The sequence below is a fragment of the Eretmochelys imbricata genome, chromosome 19 (genome assembly GCF_965152235.1).
Source record: "Eretmochelys imbricata isolate rEreImb1 chromosome 19, rEreImb1.hap1, whole genome shotgun sequence".
Classification (NCBI taxonomy): Eukaryota; Metazoa; Chordata; order Testudines; family Cheloniidae; genus Eretmochelys; species Eretmochelys imbricata.
The window spans coordinates 4,264,207-4,287,850 of NC_135590.1; the positions used below are offsets into that span (position 1 = coordinate 4,264,207).

A 23,644-nucleotide genomic window follows, 5' to 3' on the forward strand; every position below is an offset into this window, starting at 1 on the left:
CCTTAGAGACTAACCAATTTATTTGAGCATGAGCTTTCGTGAGCTACAGCTCAGCACTCAGCTACAGCTGTAGCTCTCGAAAGCTCATGCTCAAATAAATTGGTTAGTCTCTAAGGTGCCACAAGTACTCCTTTTCTTTTTGGGAATACAGACTAACACGGCTGTTACTCTGAAACCTGATTTCTCCCCACTCACCCTTTATAAATTCACTAGAAGTTCCTTAGAGAGCAAATGAATTATAATAAAGATTTCAAACCTATAACTTTGCTTTTACCATGATCCAAGTGATTTTGTAGCTGGATAGAACAAGTTTCATGAAGGACAGGTACATAATAATGGGTAAGAAAGAAAAACCTTCACTGAAAGGCAAATCCCCTCTTGAAGCTTTGCTTTTACCCAGAGAGGATGGTGCCCTAAAACCTCTGTTTGGCAGATAATGCCACAATCTGCCTCAGTGAAGAATTAGGAAAGAAAAGAGAAGGGACGTTTAAAAAAAAAATAAAAAAACAAACCTCTCATTCTGAGCCTGCCCTTACAATGAAGAGATTCCAAAAGTGGTGATGCATTCTGTACTGGAAAGAGATTTAATATCTACACTAAAGCTTAAAAAAAAAACAAAAAACCACACCACGACATGGAGCTTTCAGAGAAGACGATCAGGAGTACAATTCTATAAGGTGATGAGTGCCCTGACCCCAATCCAGCACAGGATTTAAAGCACAAGCATAAAAAAAACCCCACAAAAAACCCAAAACAAAAACAAACCCAACTTTGTTGAGCTATCTCAGTGCGACTCCTTGGTGTGTAATGTGCTCTTGTGAGCTGGTGTCCATGATGCCTACAGCTGCAAAATGGGGAAAGGGTATTTGAGATTGTGTGAACAAGAACTGGTAGAATACAAAATACAAATTTTAAAGTTGGAATCCCCCCAAATGAGAAAGTGAAAATTCTCATGGGACAAATCAAAACTTTTCCCAGAAGTGTCTATACAGCACCTCCCTTCTAAATCAGAGTCAATGTCATTTTGTCTTCTTTGGTTATCAAAATGTAGGTAATCAGAGTAACAGTTTGGTTTTGGCTTAAAACAAATTGTTGTTGGTTCTGGTCTAAACTGAAACATTTTAAGTTGAAAAAAAAAGACAGGTTCATTTTGAAGCATTGATTTGAAATATTTTAATAATTTTCAAAACAAAAACATTTTGAACAGATTTTTTTGCGGGGGGGCGGGGAGGGGATGGAAGAGCACAGAAGGGGAGAAAAGGATGAGGGATGTTTGATTTCCAACCAGGCTACTCTGGAGACAGGGTGGGGCAATTCACTACTATATTAGTCAAGTTATAGGTAATTACATCTCCACTGAAACCAAATCCGGTGCGTCAGACCCTTAACACTTTCTGCAGCCCCATAGGGAACCAGGGCCACAGCATTCATTCCTTCTCTTCCAGTCCCATCTGCTTTTTTGGTACCCAGAGTTTAAAAGAAACGGCTCTCTCTCAGGTCTTCCCTCTACAGGTATGATGCTCAGACTCACAAGGATCCTCATTCATTTGTACCTTGCATCTCATGTTACTTGCCACTGCACAAAGGGCCATGTGAGTGAGGAGGGGTGGGGGGGGGCAGTGAAAAGAGAGCAGTAAGGTTGCCTACAGGCCTGTCAGAAGAAGCCAAACTGGTAGGAGCCGTGCTAAGCCATGCCTGCCTTACCTGTGCTTCCACTACACTCTGGTGGGATAGTAGTCATTGGACATGTTGCTGGGACAAATTCATCCTTTGCCCATAAGACACCTTAAGCACCCAGAGTCCATCCAAGAATGGCTACTAGAACACAGGCAGAGGGAGCCATTGCAACCGAACTGCAGAGCACCTATTCTGAAGAAAACTCACTTTTCCAACATGCAGGTGGTGGAGGGAAGGAAAGAGGCCCTCACGTCTGCTATGTGACCTTGGACTCCTGGGGTACACTTTCCTCATGGCTGGTCCGGCCACTAATTCAGGCCTTGGAAATTTCAGGCTCCAGAGCGCTTGCAGTCCAACCTCAGACTGAGCAGAGCTAAACAGGGGAGGAGACAAGGGCGCATACGTGCACCATAAAAAACAAACACGCAAAATAGGGGTCCCTCCCCTCCCGCACAACCAGCTCTAACCACCTCAAGTTCTTGGGGGCCAGAAAACCCATTTCCTGTCCAGCCCTGCAGACCCCCTTTTGAGCAAGCGGAGATGTTCTACAGCCATTCAACGGTTATTCAGTGTGTGCACTGGCAACGTGCCCAGCAGCTGCCCTGTGCTATTTGTAGGTGCACATGCAGAGACTGTGATGTCTCATGCAGGGATCATTACATCACAGATTCCAAAAACGATGGTACTGTTCAGCCCTTGGTGAACAGAACTCGCCATCCCGCCTAGGGAAACAGATGCAGGAACACATTGGTTTGGGAAGGTAAAACTAGTGTGAAGATTGACAGGCATTTTAACACTGGATCAGAGCCAGTTTCCAGCAATTTGTCTAACCTCCATTAGAGAATGGTTGAGAGTCTGAGTCTTTCCAATACAGGATGCGCTTAGCCCTTGTTTCTGGCTCTCAGTGGGTTCTGGAATGGTAGAAAGAAGTCACCGCTCCAAGAAGGTGCTCTTTTGAGGTTGGACTGGAGTCCATTTTTCTAGCTGCTCCCTTAGCAGTGATGTCTGCATGTGACAGTTGCAGGTCTGTGTTTTAGCCCTTTTACCACCCTGGCACATGGACAAGCATCTGAAAAGCCCCTTGCAAATCAGGAAGTGGCCAGGTTGATTTACACATCCCAGCTGACCAAGTGTCTAGAAAGAGGCTGGGGCTGATCTAGCTCCTCAAAGAGGTGTTTTCATTTCAAGCCTGGTTTTCTGCTCAAGAACAAAATAGAAGCCAATTTCTGTTGCATTAGCACCTGTGAACCCCAGTCATGGTCCAGGGCCCCCTTGTGCTGGGCACAATACCAAGAAAGCCCTTGCCTCAAAGAGCCATGGTGCATGGCTGAACACACTGCTATGGGCCATACGGAATTTCCTTAGCCTGAAACATCTGCTCACTGCATGTTGCTGAAACAGGATTGCTGCATAACCCAGGACAAGGTCCTTATGCACACAACTCCCACTAACCTGCAACAGAAGGTATTTTAATGACAGGTCTAATGTCCAGAAGGCTTAAGACAACTGAAATGAAGCTTCTGCTATGCAAAAGCTTGAGAGTTAGGAATACAAGTGAGGAACATTTAAATGCAAGACATGATGCTGCAGTGCATTACCTTGGACTGTGTTACAAGGCTGAAAGTGGGCTGGGTTGTGTGAAGGGACACAGACCTGCCTGTGTTGACATAGGAGGTCAGAGGCAGGACAAGCACTGGAAAGGCTCCATAACCCAATATCAAACTTTGGAGCCATGCAGTCATCTGGGTTTGAAAGCCTTCATTATATTCAGCTACTACTGAACAGCCTTCCTGTAAATACCCAGCCAATTTGTTATGCTCATCCCCATGCCAATGATTACTAAATTAAGTCATAATCACTGGATACTTAAGACCAAGTGTTTGCTGATGAGGAATCCTGTTTCCTCTATTGCTCTGAAGTACATTGGAAATTGCTCTGTTTGATGGACTACAGCTCCGAGTCCTCCAGCCACTGGAAAGCTCTGCCTGCCAACCAGCTATCTGTTCAGGGCCAGAATTGACATATTGCAGCGATGAGCATTAGCAGGGGATATTGGTGGTGTTCTTGTGAGCCTTCTACAGAAGCCAGAGGAGCTTGATGAATGATGCGTCTGTTGCGCCACTCAGGACGTACAGCACGAGACAGTGCAAGCAAGGCCTGGGTAATTGAAAAGCAAAATCACATTTCACGTGATTTGTTCCAGCAGCAGGTTCACCATCAGTGTTTTAAATTAACTCAGCCACAACTTCAGACTCTAGACTCAGCCAGTGCTAATAATGCCTCTTTTATATCCTTTGGTCTTCCATTTCTCATCAGTGATGAGAAAGCCAAACAAAAAAAAAAAAATCACGCTACCCCATTAGTGTTCAAACTCTTGCTACTTTTCCCTTTTCTGGAAAAATAGCCTCATCTTTGCACCACAAGCACCTCTACGGGTTACTGATCTGGGATATTGGTGGTAATTAGCCATTAGAAAAATCTAGGGACCCTCACTTGGAGCCTTCACGTCAAGACTGGACCTAATTAGCGATGGGCTTGATGCAGAACTTACAGGCCAGAGAACCTCACCAGGGTTATGCAGAAGGTCAGACCAGAGTACTGTAATGGTCCTCCCATCTGGCCTTTGGAGGATTCCCAGGCTTCATAGACTTTAACAGGCCACGGAGAAGGCAAAGAGAGGAATTCAGTCCAAGAACTGGAGAAGTTGCCCCTTGCTCTCTTCACAAGAGAGGAAGGCAGTGGACTGGGACCCAGCAGATCTAAGTTCTGTTTCTGGCTGTGCCACCCACTCCCTAAACCTTTGTGCTTCAGTCCCCCATATCTGTCAAGTGGGGATAACGGCACTGCCTTTGCCCATTCTTTGGGTATTTAGATGGCAAGCTCTTTGAGGCAGGGCCATGGTTTTACTCAGAATGTGTGGCACTTAACACAATGGTGTCCCAATCTGGGCTGGGGCTGGTAGGTGGTGTGATAAGAGAAATGATAGTAAGAGGCTGCCATTGAAGGAACCAGTAAGTGGAAAAAAATTCATGGGTGTGCTCCAAGGAAAGCAATCCCATTAGGTGGCTTGGGGTGGTCAAAACTTGAACCTGCTGGGGTTGAGGGAGGTCTGAAAGATAGGGGAGAGTTTACCTGACAGCTCCAGGGCATGGTCAGCACCAGCAGGAACTTTTGTAGCAGATTGGGATCTTCACCTTGGGTGTCCCCCATAAATGCCCATTCCCCACCCTTTAACATCTCACATCCTGGAGATTATGGAAGCAGGTGGCTCAGGCTTGAGACTTACTATTGCTATGTACAGTGGGAAGGGGATTTAGAATCAATCCTTCAAATCCAGATTTGATGCTTTACATGGAGGAACCTGCAAGATTGGTGGATAACATTTTATTGTGTAAAGAAACATAAGCTCTTTTTAAGGCAAATGCTTTTCCCATTGAGATCTGAGGATTGTGTATTACGTTGCACTACAACTTTCAGTTCTCCCCACTTCTATGGTGTCCATCACCATGGAGTCCAGGCATTGGGGGAATGAAGTGAATTATCCCTTACTGGGGGCTGGGGAGAAAAGAAGAGAAAGAGGCTGAGAAGAGATGAAGTCATTTCATGAAGATGCAATGAGACAATTAAATCTCATTCCACATAGGAATAGTGGGAGGGTACTTAAAACCCTGTAAAGCCCAATACTCAGCTGGAGTAAGTCAGCGTACCCCCGTTGTTCCAGTGGAGTTATGCCACTTTGCACCAGCTGAATGTCCGGTGCTTGTGTTTTAAAGATGCTTTCTTCAAGGGAAAGCACACACCAACCAGTGTTCACAGAGGAACCCCAAAATATTCCATTTTCCACCCACACCTGAATTACAATGAGGGGGAACTGGTTCCTTGACACAAATGAAACCATTCCAAGATGAAATGAGAAGTTGAGGGTAACCACTTTGACTTTGTTAAAATGGGAGGGTGTGCAGGGGAAGAAGAACACAGAAATTTGAGAGTCATGTTCAGGATTAGCTAGAGCTTTATATGAGAGAAAAAAAAGTCAGCTGGTATCGGAGACTGGACATGCTTATAAGAACCATGCTGCGCAAGGCCCTCAGCTGAGGTCAGTTACTGTAGTTCTGTGACTTCAGGTTACACCTGCTGCGGGCTCTGGTCTGCTACCTTTTATTTAAAGGGTCAAACCATGAAGCCCCTCAGATTTCTCTCTTCTACATACTCACCCCTGCCTCCTCAAAGGGGCAAGAAAGTCTAGCATAAAAAAACCCCACCCTAATAATTGGCCACCCAACAAAATAAATTGGTACAGCAGTTGCAGGAATCAAACCCAGGTCTCCCAAGTCCCAACATGGGGCCCCAACTACACCCATTCTTCCAGCTCAGAACCAGAACTCTGTGGGGCAAGTCACAACGCACTGCTCACTCCTCATCTCACCGCCCCCACTAGAATTAGCCACATGCAGGCTAAAAGCTCAGTAAAACATTGCCCTTAAATAAGCGATGGAGAGAAATGTATCACTGTTCAGATAGAGAGCTTGCAGAGGGTGTGAAAGGGGTTATTTCACCACTAGATTTATGGACAAGATCCTAGGTCCACAAGGTGTATTCCGGAAGAGTGATGGTTACACACCATCTGGAGCAATCAGTGACTTAGACTCCACTCTACACTTAGCAGCTGACTCAAGAATTGGCAAGTCAATGAGAAAGGGAACAAGCTTGTCAATCGCTGACTCTGTTGTGACCTCTAGAGAGGGACACGCCCAGTAAAATGAGTCACACGACTTGGAGCCAAAGATGGGAAAAAAAATTCTCCCCAGGATCTAAAAAATTCATCTTTTTTAAATCCAAGTGTTCCCATGGTAACCAGTGAGTCACAGACCCAAAGTGTGAAAAAAAAAAACAAACCCCAAAAAACCCCCCAAACTCAGATTGTAGATCTGAGCGGGGTCATACCAAGTCACAGCAGAATGAGGCCTGCCCAACCCCTCAGCCCTGAATTTGAGCAAATCAAACTCAGCCTTGTTTGGACCAAGCAGGAAAACGCAGAATTCCAGAGTAGGGTGGAGGGAACAATTAGCATCCCAGCTACTCTCAAATGCCAGGACATGGCCAGACTGCATCCAACACAAAGGATTTGGCCTTTTCTACACAGAGCAGCTCTACTGAAATGCAGCCATCTCTGGGAGTGGAGAGCAGTCTTAAGGTGGCCAGCATGTTGTGGGGGTGGAGGTGGTGTGAATTCCCTTCTTGCTATTGTGCAAAGCCAATGACAATGCAAGCATCCAGGGACCCAGCATTTACTCTGGTCAGGTAGGAATTTGTGACCTGGCATCCAGAGGTGCTGAGCACCCACAACTCCCAGTGAGATTAGTGAGAGAGCTGCAGGTGCTCAGCACCTCTAAGAAAGCCTGGTGGTTGAGTCTCTCCCCATTTTAAAAAAAGGGGGCTCCTGCAGCAGGCTGGCTTACAGAGTCTCACCTACCTTAGGCAGGGGCTCACCAGAAGGATGCCAAGCTGATGCTGGAATTCAAGCCTGGGCTTCCAAGCAGCCACGTTACTAGACAACTAGAATGTTAGGTGAAGACAAGATACCTTAGAGGAGCCAGGAAGTGCCATGCACCCATTCATTCAGTTAGATGAAATCAGGCCCCTTAAAAAAGTGTATCAAGTTGGGCTCCCCAAAATCACTAGCCATGAAAAAGCCCCGCAACCTAGGTCTTACTGTACAGTGCTTATCACCTTACATCTGTCCCTCCCCATAGTCTGTCCCTGTCTATTTAAGTTAGTTGGGAGAACGGAAGAAACTTGGTCATTAAAATTGAGGTCATGTCCACTGAAGGCCAGTTCTACATCAAATTCCCCATTGCTTCCTCCATGGAGCAGGTCCTGCCATATTAATCAACTTTTAGAAATTGTTGGCAAAAGCCAATGTTCAGATCCAGTGTCCCTAAGGATTTCAAATGGGAGAGTTAGCCTATTGATTGATGGCCTAATTGTGACCACTAATGACAGCTGTCAGCCCAGGGATGGGGTTGGAGTGAGATGGAGAGCAAAGGCCACTGCAATGAACTCTTGGGCAAGCAATATGGGCCAGTTGAGTCTTTAGATGTGTGACCCACATGGATCTCGGAATTTCTCCAGGTTGTGAACAGTCAAGCAAGAGTTAATTACACTTTAACAATGAGGTCAGAGTCATTGAACGCTTGTTGATGTCTAACCTTTTAGAGCCCAGCGACTTGCCTGCATAGTTTGCATAACTCACAGATCACCCTGCTCTGCAAATTAGTGCATTCTTTCCATTGTTCTTTCCCTCCCCTTCCTCCTTCATACAGACCCTTGCAGGGCCATAAAAACCCCACCACTGTTTCAGGGAATGTCGAGTGACCTTGTGGCTCTGAGCTGAGGCCATTCTGATGCTCTGGCAGCAACTCAGTCACTATGGGCTTGAGCGTGAAGCTGGCTATGCACGTGCCCCCTTCCTCCCTGCATGAGCTACCCACATTGGCAGACCCTGTGTGGTAAGGAGAGCAGTGGTCAGCAGGTGGCTACTCCCTTCTACACAGGTGGGCAGGGAGTGGGCATAGAAGGGAAAAGTGGTGGTTCTGCCAACGAGCATGGAAGCCAGTACTGCTGAGCAAGCGACCTACACCAGGAAAAGGGCTGGCCCATTTTCCTTCCTTCATGAGGAGAGGGGAAGCAAGAGGGAAGTTAGAACCAAATGTAAAGCCTGAGTCACAGTTCAGTCCCTAACCTGCTCCTTGCCCATATGTGCAGCCCCTTTCGAGGGCCAGGTTACAAGATGCAAATCCGGCTCCTAGAATTTTGTCTTAACAAGTGATGGTTCAAACCACAATCCCAATTTCACATGCCCTGAGAACTCAGCTTGAATCCAGATCAGAATTTTGCAGATGGTCCTTCACTTTAGATCTGGCCAAACTCAACCATCCCCAACTTCCAAAAATCCAGAGATTGCAGCTTGAGTTCCAGTTCTGCACAAGATCCAGAGAAGCCCTTTCAGCAGGTGCCATTAAAGTGTGCCACAAGGGTTCCACAACCAGGCCCCAACTCAGCAAAGCACATGTTTAAGTCTATGATCTTTAGTGGGACTTTGGCCTGTGCCTACCTGTTTTAATGAGTAAAGAGGGTGACTTTAAGCATGTGCCTTGTTTGAATTATGGCCTCAGCATTTATCAGAACCGGACCACAGTGGGCCAGACTCAACTGGTATAAACTGCCCCATCTCCATTTACATCAGTAGAGCGTTTTCATCCAGGTTTCCATACATTCACCTTCTACTGAATCCCTGGCAGACTAGCCCTGCCCCAGGCTCAAACCCCAAGGGTGAGTAGCCAGCATGCTACCTGCCTTCCCCTAGGGAAGATCCTATAGAGAGCTCCCTGACTGTGCAGGAGATCTGACTGATCTCCCCAAGTCACCTCATTTAGTTCTGCCCACCTTGTCCTTTCAGATGGGAGGCTGTAAGTACTTAAGGTGAACTCCTCAGCCAGTTTAAATTGGCCTAGCTCCAGGAGAGACAATGAAACTAAGGTGATTTATGGATGCTGGGATCTGGCGGTGTGCAATGCTAATAGCTACACCTTGTCACCCAAGACCTGGTCTTGAAATGCTGGCACAGCATCACATTCACCCAGCAGAGTTAAGGGAAGAAAAATGGCTACCCACCCCCTCCCCCCCACCCAAACAAAAAAAACCCCTCTGCTTTAAGAATCTGGATGATGTTGTTCCAACACTTAAAGTCAGAAAAGAGACTGGCAAGAGGAAATAAAAGATGCAACAAGTTGCCTGGAAACCAGATCTTAAGTGCCTAAAAGTAATTCTAAAAGGAAGAAGTCTGTTAAGCAGGTGGCTGGGAAATTGGAAAGCCATTGGAGAGACCTCCTGCTTTTTTTAAAAAAGCAAGAGGAGGATTCATCCTTCTTAGCAGCCTCATGCTCTTGCTCCTGACCCTGATTGGCTGTAGTTAATGGCATGGAGAACAGCAGTTATGTTCACCCAACAAACCAGGTATCTGAGATTCAGAGTAAGAACCCAACCTTGAGAGGCAGTTTCCCCACTCCACAGCCTCCAAGCAGTAGGTTGCTAGGACAACAAAGCTTCCCAGGAGACCCTCATGAGCAGTGCTACTCCCCCCCACTCTCAGGTAGGGATACTTGGAAAGCAGAAATAAGAGATTTTACTAGAAGGAGATCATTGCAAGGGGCACTTTGGCCCTCAAGACTAATTGAGAAGGGTCAGTGTTTGGTTTCCTAACTAGAGCTGTATGGAAATCCAAGCCAGGCAGAGTATCCTTGGTATGGAATAGTTATAATCCCAGCCCAGGTTTGTCAGACGTATCCTTAAAGATAATGAATCTTCATAGTCAACCTAGACCCATCTTTGAATTATTCACTCAGATTAGCAGAGTGTGGGGGTTGGGGAGTCCTGTGTTCCTCTAATGGCTGGACCATGGAAGAGGTTTGAGCGCATTGCAGCTCCAGCTAATAGGCCTAGTTGTTTAGCTCTAAATGCTCAAGCCTCAGAGATCTGGTTTAAGTGGATCCAGGGACAATGGATAGTTCAGTTTCAAACTCTCATCCAAGCATCTTCTTTCAGTACCACCCTGCAAAGCATGTGAGTGACCCATATGGGATCTGACACTGCAGTTGTTCCACTGCTACTCATGGTTGCAGAACTGGGCCAGCAATAGTCATGTTGAAGACCAGGAAAGGGGTACTGTCCTAACTCTCTACCTCCATCACACATCCACCAAGAGCAATTAGAAGGGGAGGCAATATGAGCTAGTGGTCAGAGCAAGGCAATCATGAGATCTGGATTCTGGCACAGGCTCACTATAGGACCTTGGACAACTCACTTTTCCTCCCAGTGCTGCAGTTTACCCATCTGGGAAATGGGGATACCTACCACCTTCGTAGACCACAGAGCCTCAGGTGTAACAGGCAGAGTGCTATTAGCACCTCGCTGCCTTTGCTATGCTCCAGGTCTCACATCCAGGAGGTCAGTTTTCCCTTTGCTTTCCAGGGATTGCAAAAGCTAAAGCTCACCCGCTCATTCCACTTTGCAATCCACAGTAACTCACACAGCTGCATGCTCCAGAAGTCAGCAAACTGCTAATAACCCCGCCAGATGGCTGGCATCTGCACTCCACGAGCTCCCAGCCCATCATTAGTTAAGTGGGTCTGGTTCTCACACACCAGCCTCACTGCAGTCGTTTCCTAGCCAGGAGTGCTTTTACAACTGCCCAGCAATTTGGAGCCAGCTTGCTAGACAGCCTCCCTGCCTTGCATGGCTGCCAGTTTGCTCCTGGCTGATCGAGCCAGCGAATCATGATGTAAAAGAGCAGGTCACATGACCAGGGACTATGGATCCTACACATGGATGGGGTATCCAGGTGTGAAGTCACATAGTAATATGCTAATGTCCGCCCATCAGCCCTCACAGCCTATGTGAATCGGAAGGCACATAGAAAGGGGATTATTCAGCCAGATCCTGCCCCATCTTTGGGCCTGAAACCCAGTGGATCAGGTTATGGGATGATCTCCAGGTGGCAAAGAACTGCCATCAGGGATCCTACACCAACTATGCCCTGCAGCCAGTGTAGCTGGCATACCATGGCACAAGGATGTCTAGGTAACTGTCCTGTACTCCTTGTCCATGCTAGGCTGTGGGCCTGCTACTAGCAGGTCAGGCTTCCATAACTGATTTGGCCTGGCTAGAGAGCTTCCCTTGCTGAGAGATAAGGAAGGATCTCTTGTGTAAGATCCTTCAATGCACTGCCAGGTATGACTGTTACCAGCTCAGGTGTGTTGCTCCCCTAGGTGGAGCACAATATAGGTTTAGCATTCCATCATACTTATCCTCAGCTGCCTTGGCAAACCCTGGGAGTCCCAGGCAGTTGGGAGAACTTTGCATTGCCAGGGTTGTCTTCCCTCCCCCCCCCCCCCCCCATTCCTCCCTGCCCCATGCAGCCGAGACATCAGCAAGCCCTGGCCTCAAAACATAGTGTTGCACATGCACCAGGATGCGCATGCTCCCATTGCCCTGGGCTGGATGGCAGTAGGAGAGCTGCCAGTGAAGCATAAGCATCAGGGCCTGGTGCGTGTTGGAACACAAGGCTCCAAGTACCACCCCTGCAGTCGTCAGGATGTTGTGAACAGTGGGAGCGTGGCGTAATCACTGTGGAGGCGGCCAGGGTGGCTGCAGATTGTGTTCAGGGGAAACAGTCCTACTCCTAAATCTCCCTTTGGAGGGGATGTGGGACCAGCAAAGCTAACCCCAAGATGCAGTGGAGTCTGCTTGGCTCGATGGCCCTCTCTGGCCACGTGCATTTCCCTTATTCATGTGGGCAATTCAACGAGGATCAATAGCCAGATTAAAGCACCACTAGAACCTAGAGAAACAAGCTTCCATCTCAGAGACATCAAGAAATATTTCAGTCATAAAAGCTGCCTCAAGAGGAGGGGGAGAACAGTCTGAAAGGTCGGCTCACGAACTAAGCTGCTTAAAAGGGTGTCAGTGACTGGACTGGCTGACCCAGAAGAAAGGCAGGGGTGGGGAAAGAGGCTTAAGATTTAAGGCAGGCCAGGAACCTCGGAGGTTAGTGCTTCAGCCTTTCTAGGGCAAGCAGGAAGGAGAGAACGCACAAGTTTGGTGCATGCCCAGCACACCTATTTAGTGTGAAATTTGGCTATGCCCAGCTGGCAGGGCTGACAGACAGCAGCTTGAGCGTGCCCATAGCCTCACAGAAGTTGGCAATTGCCTGCTCGGTGCAGAGCAGCCAGCATGTCAAACCTCAAGGTTTTAAGGCATCTGGAAGCACTTTGAAGATCTTGGCCCAAGGTGGTCAGATATATTGGACCAAATCAAGTTACTCAATTTTCTCTTCAAATGCTCCTAGTCCATGTGTTCCAGCTTCAGCAGAATGGTTGCTTAGCAGGGTGTGTGCAAGCAGGGGCAAGCAGGGTCACCCCCACAAAATCAGCAGGGGCACAGAACTCTGCCAGGGCTGGGACAGAGAGTGAGCTCCTCTGGCCCCGGGCAGGAAATGACAGCTCCTCCAGCCCTGGGGCTGCGGGGGAAGATCCAGCGCCTCTTGCTGCTGGGAGAGAGCGAGCTCCACAGGTGGGGAGAATGGAGAGGCAGCTCCTCTGGCTGCATAGGGGAGAGGGCACAGAAAGTGCCCCTCCAAAAGCAGCCAAATATTTATTCTTGTGCACACCCCTAGTTCCTTTCACATGAAAGCATTCCAGTGAACTTTGTAGACATAAGCCCCAACCCTGCAAACAGGTAACTGCATGTTTAACTTTAGTCTGTGTTGCTGTAGCTAACCAATTTATTTGAGCATGAGCTTTCGTGAGTCTCCAAGATTCCACAAGTACTCCTTTTCTTTCTACATGCTTAAGTGTTTCCAGACTGGAGCCTGAGAGAGAAATACTCAGGTTAAAAACAACTTTTAAAAACCAATTTCCTCACTCTTACTAATATTACATTGGAGATTATTAAAATGGAAAGAATTTTCCAAATGCAATTTACTTCCTACCACTTATTTTTTTACTTTCTTCATTTCACTCAATAAGAAGTTAACTAGTCAATTTCACATCGGTTTCCAGCAGTTCTCATCAATTTCAATTTTCTCTTCCCCTGCAATGAGATACTACAGGGGAACATTTAGTGCCAAACAAAGCAGCATTCTCACAGCATGTGCACCAGTCACTTCCTCTAGTGCAGATCCCAGGTGCGCATCAGTTTGTAGAACTAGATCAAATCCTTAATAACGGTTTAAATATTGCTCACCCCATGTAGTGGTGGGTGAGGGATACTAGCTCAGACCAACCCCAGTCAGTCATTTACACCACTAACCTTGTTCCAAGCCCTGATTATGCAGAATAGTTTAAGACAATCCAAGTTCACATGTGAACTTGAGTAGTTTGTTTTTTTTTTTTTGGGGGGGGGGGGGGAATTAGACCCACAAACCAATGCTCATCTCAATCTTAACTGTGGAGCAGCAAGGTCAACTTCGTAACATCTACACTGTTACCTATTTCCAGAAAGCTCGTTCAGGTTGCGTATTCCTACAGGATCATGCAGCGTCTTTCTGAAATCAAACCCACCAGCAGTGTATAAGCCACTATTAAAATGCAGCCACCACTGGTGGGGAAGACAGCAGCTGTTAAAACAGTTCATAGCAACACTATTACTAGGCACAATTCCCCCTTAGTTTCTTTGATTGGGCCCCAATCAATGTAAATTTACTGGGTTCAATGGAATCACCACGAACTTACACCAGCACGCCAGAGGAAGAAGGCCCACTGCATCCAAATGCAGCAGCAGGAGTAGTGGACGCAGGCCAAATATAGCTGCCTAATTTGACAGGTTTCAGAGTAACAGCCGTGTTAGTCTGTATTTGCAAAAAGAAAAAAAGGAGGACTTGTGGCCCCCTAGAGACTAACCAATTTATTTGGGCATAAGCTTTCGTGAGCTACAGCTCACTTCATCGGATGCATACTTTACAGGACACCAGAGCTCATGCCCCTATTACAGGGTGCAACAAGCTACTGGAGTATTGAAACCTGCACTCTCGATACATTTGTGATTCTGGAGCGAGGACTTGTGTGCCTCTAATTGTTTTTATTTGGATTGGGAGAGGATAGGTTAAGAGAAGTAAATGAGACTCAACTGGAGGGCAAAAAGCCCATTTAGTTGAGATAATCACTCCAAAGCTTTAGTAACAGACTCATAACTCCAGGAGAGCACTGCTCAGGGCTCGGCAATCTGAAATAAGGGCCTGTTTTGTTTCCAGCCAGTCAATAGGTTTATTATGCAGCCAACTTACACTGGAAAAAAAGTATTTCTTCCCTTTTACCATTAAGATGTAAAAGACAGAGGAGGATTAGCAGCAGACACAGTAATAGGAAGTATCATCTTGCAGGGTATGTACTGACAGGGATATCACATGGGGAGAGGATGAAAGGAAGAGATAATGGCATTTGCATGAGCTCCGAAGAGCAGCAAGATGCTGTTTCAAAGACCAGATAGGATTAAAAGCCAGGATGAAGTGTCTAGCAGTGGTAGCCATTGCAAGGGCCGTTGTGTTTAGATCAAGGGAATCACAGGAGCAACAACAACAACCACCTCAAACAGCCACTGGGTTTATCATAAGAGATAAACTCACCTGCATTGAACTGCAGGAGCAGAGCTAGGGGTAATTCCAGGCCATTTCCCTAACAGATCACTCCAGCAGCCAGTTACAGACACTGCATCATGAGAGTGAATCTGCCAGTGGCCATCTGTACCCCGAAGGCAGAACACTCCTTCTAACCTTTGACATCACACACACGCACCCCTCGGTGCTGGATATTTCCCCTGGGGCTGCTATGGAGGTGGGGTGAACGCACAATGCATCTACTCAGAACTCAAAATGAGCCTTTGGGGAGTTCAGTTCATTCCCCCACCCCCCACTCTATGCAGGGGTCATTTTTAATCACATTTCCTGCTCCCGGTTGGAGCAGAGGCACCAAAATGATACAAGACCCTAGACAATCAGCAGCCCCTGCACCCAGTAGATCCACTACTAATGGAAAGGATCGATAGACAGCACTTTCCCATCCCAGGGCTACACTGGGCTTGCTCAAGGTCTGCCCCCTTGAGGCAGAGAGGGAAAGAGGAGCTTCTCCCCCCTTCCCCTTCGGTCCTGTCAGAGGCCCCTAAGTAGGAGCGGGGGGGGAAACACCAGGTCTCTGCTTCTTTCATCCCAGATCATGTCCTTCCACCTCCACCACAGGCCTAAAGATTCACCCCTTCTGCAGCACCCCCAAGCAGCTTGACTTTACCCATCCACTTACCGTGTTAGGGTTTCTTCCTTTCCCCTCTCTTCCCAGCCCTCCTCCACCAACCTTTGTTCAGGGATCTACAGCCAGCTTGATGCAGCCACTAGGAGCTCACACCACCACTTCATCCCACTTCAACTGCCCTTCTCCTGCCCAGTCTGCTCCTTATATCCCTGGCATTCCTTCCCAGCATGCCTTGCTGCAGCCTACAATCCCCAGGGTCTCTCTGGAAACTACAGCTCCCACAATTCCCTTGTGCCATGATAAACCAGGAGGAGGGGCTGCGCACAGCCTATAGCTTCCCTTAAAGGGCCAGTGCCCTGTTACAGGGACACACACAACATGAATAATTCAGGAAACTTCAGACATTGAGGGATTCCTTCCTTTACTGGAAATAGCTCTTTATAGTCTTCGTTTCATGATTCAGTGGTTCTGATGAAAATAAATTGTGATGGTAAAAGCGAGGGGGACCTCAAGGGGCTGGTGTAACTCGGTGTAGCTCCATTGAAATATATAGGGCGTCACTGATTTGCACCAGCTGAGGATCTGGTTTCAAATCTGCATGCAATGTATGGCACTCTGGCTCAGGTCCTCAAAGATATCTGAACTCAGTGGGAATCAGGTGTGTAAATACCTTTCAGGCTCAAGGCCCTGAGAACTAAAATGAGAGTTGTCCCTTGAGACAAATGGATGGGATGTAAGGGAAGTAACAGGCATTGTGCTGGTTCCACACCAGACACACTGAACCTCATCCCGCAAAATTCCCTTCTCTCCCCTCCATAGCATCAAGGACCTCTCGGTTTTTTGAAGGAAACTTCTGGCCCCAGAGTAATAAATCAATCACAACTTGCCTGGATGTATTTAAAATACAGCGGGAAATTTCTATCCCCTCCCACCCACTCCCAACTGCGGAAACAAGTCATTTGGGTGATCTTAGCAGAATTGGAACAAGTGTTTAGTGGTCTTTAAGGACCCATAAAACACTTCAGGAGTTTGCTGTTTTATATCTATCTTCTACATTAGCCATTTAAATTAAAACATTTATAATTAATTGTTACAAATCAATTCCTTGCACCCCTTTGGGGTAGAAGTCTTCAGTAAATTTTAATCTCTTAAGCAATAGGGTATCCATTTCTTTTACAGAGATTTTCCTGCAAGGGATAGATCAAGGACAGGCAGAGAGCAGCTGTAACAGGAAAATCAATTGATAGGAAAGACAAATTAATGCGTATTTTTCAAAAGTGGAAATGAAAAAAGAGGGCTTGTCATTAGGAACTCACCCAACAGGCAGAAAATAAACCCCCGCTAGTCAGTGGATCATTGAGGTGATTGTATCAGAAGGGAGCTGATTGATGTGACGCAGAACTCCATAGCAGCTCTGCACCCATTGCAATGTCAGTACCACACAATGCCGCAACAGAGCTCCTGGATGCTCCCCTTGCAGCCAACAGGAATCTTTGTCGCTGAGTCCCATAGGTTAACCCCCCTGGGCTAAGAAGAAAGAAGGGCTGGTGATTAAAGTGGTGCACTGGGACACAAGAGATGTGGATTCAATCACCTGAAAGCTGGCTGTGCATCATGACCAGCACAAGAGACTGGGACTCTGTCCCTACCTGTGCCTCTGGTCTCAGTGCAAGTTGCATCACCTGTCTGTGCCTCAGTTTCCCTATCTATAAAATGGGGAGAATGATGCTGGCCTCCTTTGTAAAGTGCTTTGGTGTCTGTGGATGAAAAGCATTAGGCAAGAGCAGGATTGCACCCTCTGGAACCTTGATCAAGTCACTGAAGTCTTTCTGGGCCTCAGTTCCCCACCTGGAACACAGAGAGAATACCCCCTCCTGAGTACTACTGGTATTGTGGTAATGTCCAGGAGCCATAGCCCTGCACCAGGAACCCATTATGATAGGTGCTGGACAAACACGAATCAAACAGATGGTCTCTGCTCCAAAGAGTTTCTTGCTTAGACTGCAAGCTCTCCAGGGCAGAGGCTGTCTCTCACTCTGTGTGCGCATGTGTGACAGCACCTAGCACAACAAGGTCCTGATTTCAGCTTGGGACTCTTGGTGCTACTGAAATACAAAGAAATAATAAACACCAGGATTGGGCCCCATGGGCCTGAGGCTGCAAAGCCGCACCTATGAATTGAGTTCAAAGTTACTCAGCTGCATAACCCTGTGCTGGATCAGAGCCCAGGGCTGCACCGTCTTTCATATCGGATGTCCCCCGTAGCACTTTGCAGCGTGAAATAATCTTTACAAAGCAGCGAGGTATTAGCCAAAAGGCAGGATAAGCCACGTCTTTGAGCAGCATCCAGCCCTCAGAAGAGAAAGGGAGAGAGCAAGCAGCGAGAGGTGCTTTTTGATTTGACTTGTTTGCGTATTTCTCTCTCTCGGCAGCTCTCTGATCCATGCACCAGGTACCCCAACGCTCTTTGTCGTCTTACCCGTTTGCTGAACTCGGTGCCAATACTTTCAGCAGCCTACAGGAGGTGGGCGTGATTTTTGTTAACTTCTTGCCTTTGGGCGGAGCTGTACCTGGGCCACGTTTTAGCCAGTCCGGGGCAACAGAAAGGGTTTGATTCGTCAGCGGGACAGCGCTAAGAGGAGCTGAGCAAGAGGAGAATTAAGAGGCACAAGCAAGGGGGTTGGGAATTGGACTGAGATGCAGAGCTGCCCCCACACAGTTGTGCAGGGAGGCTGTTCAGGGTGACGGGAGCTGCCGAGGAGAAGGCTCTCGTGCTAGCAATGTTGCGATAAAGTGAAGGGAGAGAGGTGCCACAGGGGAGCTGAGCAAGGCAAGTTCCCAGGGGCAAGGTGGGGTGAGTCCACAGAATGTTTCAGAGGCAGGAAGGGGTCCTGAAATGAACCGAGAGTCAGTGGACTCATCGGTAGATGGGGCTGCTGCGGCGGCTTTCCATCTGTGTATGTGCCTTGAGATGGGCTGCCACTGGAGGGCTGGGACATGGGAGGCTATGGAGGCTACGGAGAAGGGACAGTGCTTGGCTACCCAGAGTGGCACTGAGCCTACAGACCAAAGGGGAGCCATACTGATCCCTCCTATCATATCCACAGAGCAGGTGTCAGATAAGCCGCTTAAACACAAGATTATCTTGGCTGCATGATCCACTCCAAGCTGCAAACACTGCTCAGGCCGGATCAGCGAGGCTCTGAGATGCTGAGACTACGGGGATCTCCCATGGGAAGGCAAGGCATGGCCAAAAGAGCCGGCCCAGTGCATCCCTAGGACGGGTGCTAAGTAGCGAGGGGGCTGAACCTTGGTGGTTTGGTTCACAGGAGCAATGGGATAGAGAGGGGTAATAGCCACGGAGCAATGGGCTGGAGCTGAAGCAGCACCAGCTGAGAGGCCTAATGTGAAAGCAGATGCAGAGAGGGTATTGAAAGGGGGTTAGTGCAGAGAAAAGGCAGGGCAAGAAGAGAGCTCTGCTATGCAGACAGTGAAATCCCCAAGCTTCTTATTTGAGCTGTCATGAACCCGCTGGCTGGGCCACTGTGATCTGGACAGAGCCGCTCCCAGGATTTCCACTACACCCCCCAGTTCTCAGTGGTTCAGCGGGTGAGGCTGGCATATGGGGTCTGAGCTGGCCCCACAATGAAATCAATGGTGCAGGACCCTGTTGTGGGGGCTTTTGACTCTCCGAATGGGAAACTGAGTTTTCAGCCAAATGACATTTTCCACAGAAAGTGTCTGCACTCGGTGGAAAATGTCGACTTTTGGACAGAAAAATTAAAAGCTCTCGCCTGAAACGTTTCAGCTTTTGTCTGAAAATGCTGCGGGTTTCGGGTGTTTGAGTTTTCTATGAAAAGCTGGGATTTTCTGCTCAAATTTTCAACAATTTCCCCTGCTTCCTCCACCCCTACACTTTTTGTCCAAATTTCCAGGGAGAAAAACAACAACAACAACGAACTACTTCCCAATCAGCTCTGTGTGCTAGTTTGGGCTACACTCCCAGTGGGAACCTGCTGTGTGAGCCCTGATAGATCACACCGAGTTTGCCTGAAATGCTGCCAGCCACAGCCAGGGAGCCACTCGGTCTCTTTAATTTGCACATTCTGAACCAAGAGCTCCTGGTGCATTCCCCTGCTTTTGGCCAGACTCAGCTCCCCAAGGAGATCCGCCCTGCCAGGCTGAATCCTCACTGGGAAATCCAAGCTCAAGGTATTTTTTCTCTCTCCCTGAGCGTTGGTGACATAGTTATTTTTTTCTGTTTGAAAAGAGTCAGAGTTCAGGGGCCAAGTCCATTGAGATCCGAGGGAGTTTTGCCAGAGTAAAGATTGCAAGATTGGGACTGATGTTCATGGTCATACATCTCTATAGAATTATACAGCATTTCTGCAATCCCCAGCTAAGTGTGTGGGACAGGTCCCCCTCTGTGCCTAGCACACAGAGAAACTGAGTCTGTTATAGCATCCAGCTAGAGAGCCCGACGTCGCGCTGGAGTCCCTGGTTCAGTTCCTGATGTCTTGCTGAAGATGGTTGTGGTCACATGTCCCCCTACAGGAGTTTGTCAATTCAAATACATTCCCAATGGGGCAAAGAAGGATAGCACCTAAAAAAGTGGGGTTCGTGCTCATCTTTTCCAGGCTATTTTTTCTTTCAAAATTACTGATAATGAATTTACATTTGTTTAGTGCATTTCCTCCAGAAGGGTCCCAAAGCATTTTGCCAACTTTTAACAGCAGGTAATCAGCACCCCCATGCAGACAACTCTGGGATGGAGCTTGGCAGCTTTTGTTCAAGTGCTTGGCAAGAGTTTAGGACAGGAAGTGACACAGAACATTGTAAGCAACCAAGTGGGTATTGAAGGCAGGTGAGGGAATCTCTGTTATTGGACCATCTTCTGTTGGTGGAAGGTACTAGCTTTCGAGCTACACACAGCTCTTTTCCAGATCTGCGGAAGGAAACAGTGTCTGAGTTGCCAGGACCCTTCTGCTCTTGCTAAAAGTGCTATGGGATGGTTTTAATCAGCGTTAAGTGGTCAGAACTTTGGATTTAGGACTCCTTGGCCGGAGCTGCTAAAAACCACGTTATACCATCAGTTCCACAAGGACTCAAAGTGGAGAACACCATCCACTGCACCTGGGCCAGTGAACGTGCAAGGCCATTGTTCCTGTTGCTGTGACAGCACACACAGCTACGGCATCTGTGGAGCACCGAAAGGATCCGACCTGCTTCGAAGCCTCCACAATTCCTGCCTGTATCTTTGGAAGCATGAAGCTGCCTGTGATTGGCGTTATGTAAATTAATACATAATAGTAACAGGAGGAACATGCTTGACTAACCTAGTGCATCACCTTTGTTGATAGGTTTAGCAGCAAGATGCTGTCAGAGACAGAGCAGGCAGCAGCTTGCATCGAAATGAACGTTTAGTGGCTTGAAGTCTATAATAAAAGGCAGAAACACACCTTCACTGTGATCAGTACAATCCTGTTACAGAAATGCTGCCTGGCTCTGGGTGTATGTAACACGCTGGTGAAGCATATGTCGCGTCTTCTAAAGAGTAACAGCCTACTGCTGCTGCTAACTCATGGGATTACTCCTTTCGATTATCATTATTATTTGGGTTATAATAGCACCTACAGGACCCAACTGAGATCAGGACCCTGTTCTGGAATCGACATAGTAAGTGACAGTCATTGGCAGTGTTGAAAGTCTAAATAGAAAAAGATTATCCCCATTTTACAGATGGGAAACTGAGGCACAGAGCAAGGGCGTGACTTACCTATAGTCACACCAGAAGCCTGATATACAGCAGGGGAATTTTGTATCCAAAATTTTGTATTCGTGAGTCTCAAATGCGCGTGTTAGATCCTCCCCGACTGGTGGAGAGCGGAGCCAAAGGTGCAGGGTTCAAATCCCCCACGGGGCGTCTGTACGTGTGCTCCGGAAATGTTCTGCTGTGAGATCTTGAGGTGCTAATTCCTGCTTCCCTGTGAACTGTCCCCGGGCAACCGGCTCCATTCTCAACATTTCTCATTCCTCCAGCAGGGAAAAGTTTTGCAATTGCTTCATCGCGATTAATTAAAAACTTCTGGGAAAGGTTAAGAGCCAAGGGAAAGGGGAGGGGGGCAGAATAATGCTTAGCAGAGAGAGTATAAAAGGCAGAGCCTCTGGTGTTTTCACTCAAGTGTTAAATGGAATATGCTGTAATGGAAGGAAGGCTGAAAAAATAAAACACTCAGCAGCAAATGCCTGGGGTTGGGGCTTTCTTTTTTACTCTGTAATTTAACCACACTGGGACTGATACAAGCTCAGGTTCCGTTTTTTAATAAATAATAAGTGTCCATCCAGCCAGCTGTCTGTCTGTCTAACCATGTATATATAACCAATGTCCTTTAGCACCCTTCAGCTTCTGGTCTCTGCAGTCATTTGTTCTTCCAGGCAGGGGACTAATCACTTACGGATTATCTGTGACGGGCCTGCTTTGCTTCTGGAAGGCTGGTCTTGTGGTTAATGCGTTGAATTGGGACTGGGGAAACTGAGTCATGGCTCTGCCATAGACTCTTTGTGTGACCTTGGGTGAGTTTCGTAGACCCTGTTGGAGACCAGACCTCTGGCATGTGCTTTACAACCCACTAACTTCAATGGAGCGTAAGTATATATGTGAAGTTAAGCACACACTTCAGAGCTGCCATGAATAGGGATGTTTCTCTGAATCAGGACCTTCCATCTTTTTGGCTGAGAATTTCAGAAGTGGCTAGTGATGTTGGAGGCCCAACTTGGAAGCCCTTGAAGGGAGCTGCTTTTCAGAGGGCGGGGGCTCAGTTACTGTCTGAAGATCAGGCTCCTTTAGGGTGTCTCAAGTTGGACACCCAAAATTACTAGGCCTCTGTGTCTATGTGCAAAATAGGGGACTAACATTCCCCCCAGCTCACAGCAGGTGACAAGGATAAATTCCTTGGTCTTTGTATGGCAGGCCTGTGAGAGGGGCCTATGGATAGATGAAAATAATAATCCATTCAGGCGTTTATACTGTGCTGATTACCAGGCACCACTCAGGATACAGTCTCACTGCTTTCCAGTATCTTCTTGGGACAGATGTGGATTCCTTTGATGGGGCCCTGGCAAAGCATTTGACCACAGCTGTGTGGCTGTCCCCTCCCCCTGCCTCCGTTCTGAATGCCAAATCCTGCCGCCTTTGGATGGAAGGGAAACTTAAGCGAAGAGGAATCAAGGCAAGCCATGGGTTGTTAGCCTCTGGCCACAGATTGTGCGTGCTGGAGTGTACGCCAGACAGCCATTCAGGGAGATAGGAAAGACTGCTTGACAATGGGCATTTTCAGACAGGGCAGAGGGACGTTTGCTACAGTGCATCAGACTTGGTAGGGCATAAAGCTTTAATCGGACTCTGAATACTGTTATTGGCCCCAGGTGGGAAAGGAGCAACGTCAGTGGCTTGCTGAAGAGACTGGCATGGGAACATTGCAAATGATAAAGGGTCCAGCAGAGGTCTTCCAAGTCTCGCTTCTCTAAGCTTGACATCCGAGGCAGGAAAAATCCTGGAGAACAAGAGCAGGGCTGCCTCATCTTTTTGAGGGCTATGGCTAGTGGTTAGATCAGTTGATGGAGGTCAAGACTCCTACGTTGTTCTCTCAGGTCTGGCACAGAGTTCAAGGCCAGAAGGGACCCCCAGATGTTCTAGTCTGACCCCCTGTAGAGCACAGGCCACCAACACCACCCAGCTCCCGCATGCTAAACCCAGCAACCGAACAGCCCACAGGAGACTAGACTATGATGTGCCGCAGACAGAGAATAGGAAGGGCCTGGGCCCAGAGCCCCCACAATGGCAGGGAAATGAGTAAGTGAGATAGACCCAGGTAATCCCGGCCAGTGACCCACACCCTCATGCTGCAGAGGAAGGCAAAATAAAAAAAAACCCAAGGTCACTGCCAGTCTGACCTGGGGAAACATTCCTTCCCCACCCCACATGTGACGATCGGTGAGCATGTGAGCAAGAACCAGTTGGCCACACACCTATCCGAGAGAGCGCTCGGTGCCACTTCAGAGCCTGGCCCACCCCACCCAGTGTCCCATCTCCAGCCATGGCCAGCCGTGATGCTTCAGAGGAAAGAGATTAAAAAAACCCAACAGAATTAATGGAGAGGGGAATATCC

General features: G+C 47.8%; 1 protein-coding gene across 1 annotated transcript in view; it reads right to left on the reverse strand.

Annotated features, from left to right (window-relative positions):
• Positions 1-15,609, reverse strand: part of LOC144277160 (gap junction beta-5 protein-like) — an 89,063-nt gene extending 73,454 nt beyond the window's left edge. Inside the window, 1 exon segment of the mRNA XM_077837762.1 lies at positions 15,579-15,609. The gene's annotated coding sequence lies outside the window, so the exon portion shown is untranslated.
• Between the last annotated feature and the right edge of the window lie 8,035 nt (positions 15,610-23,644).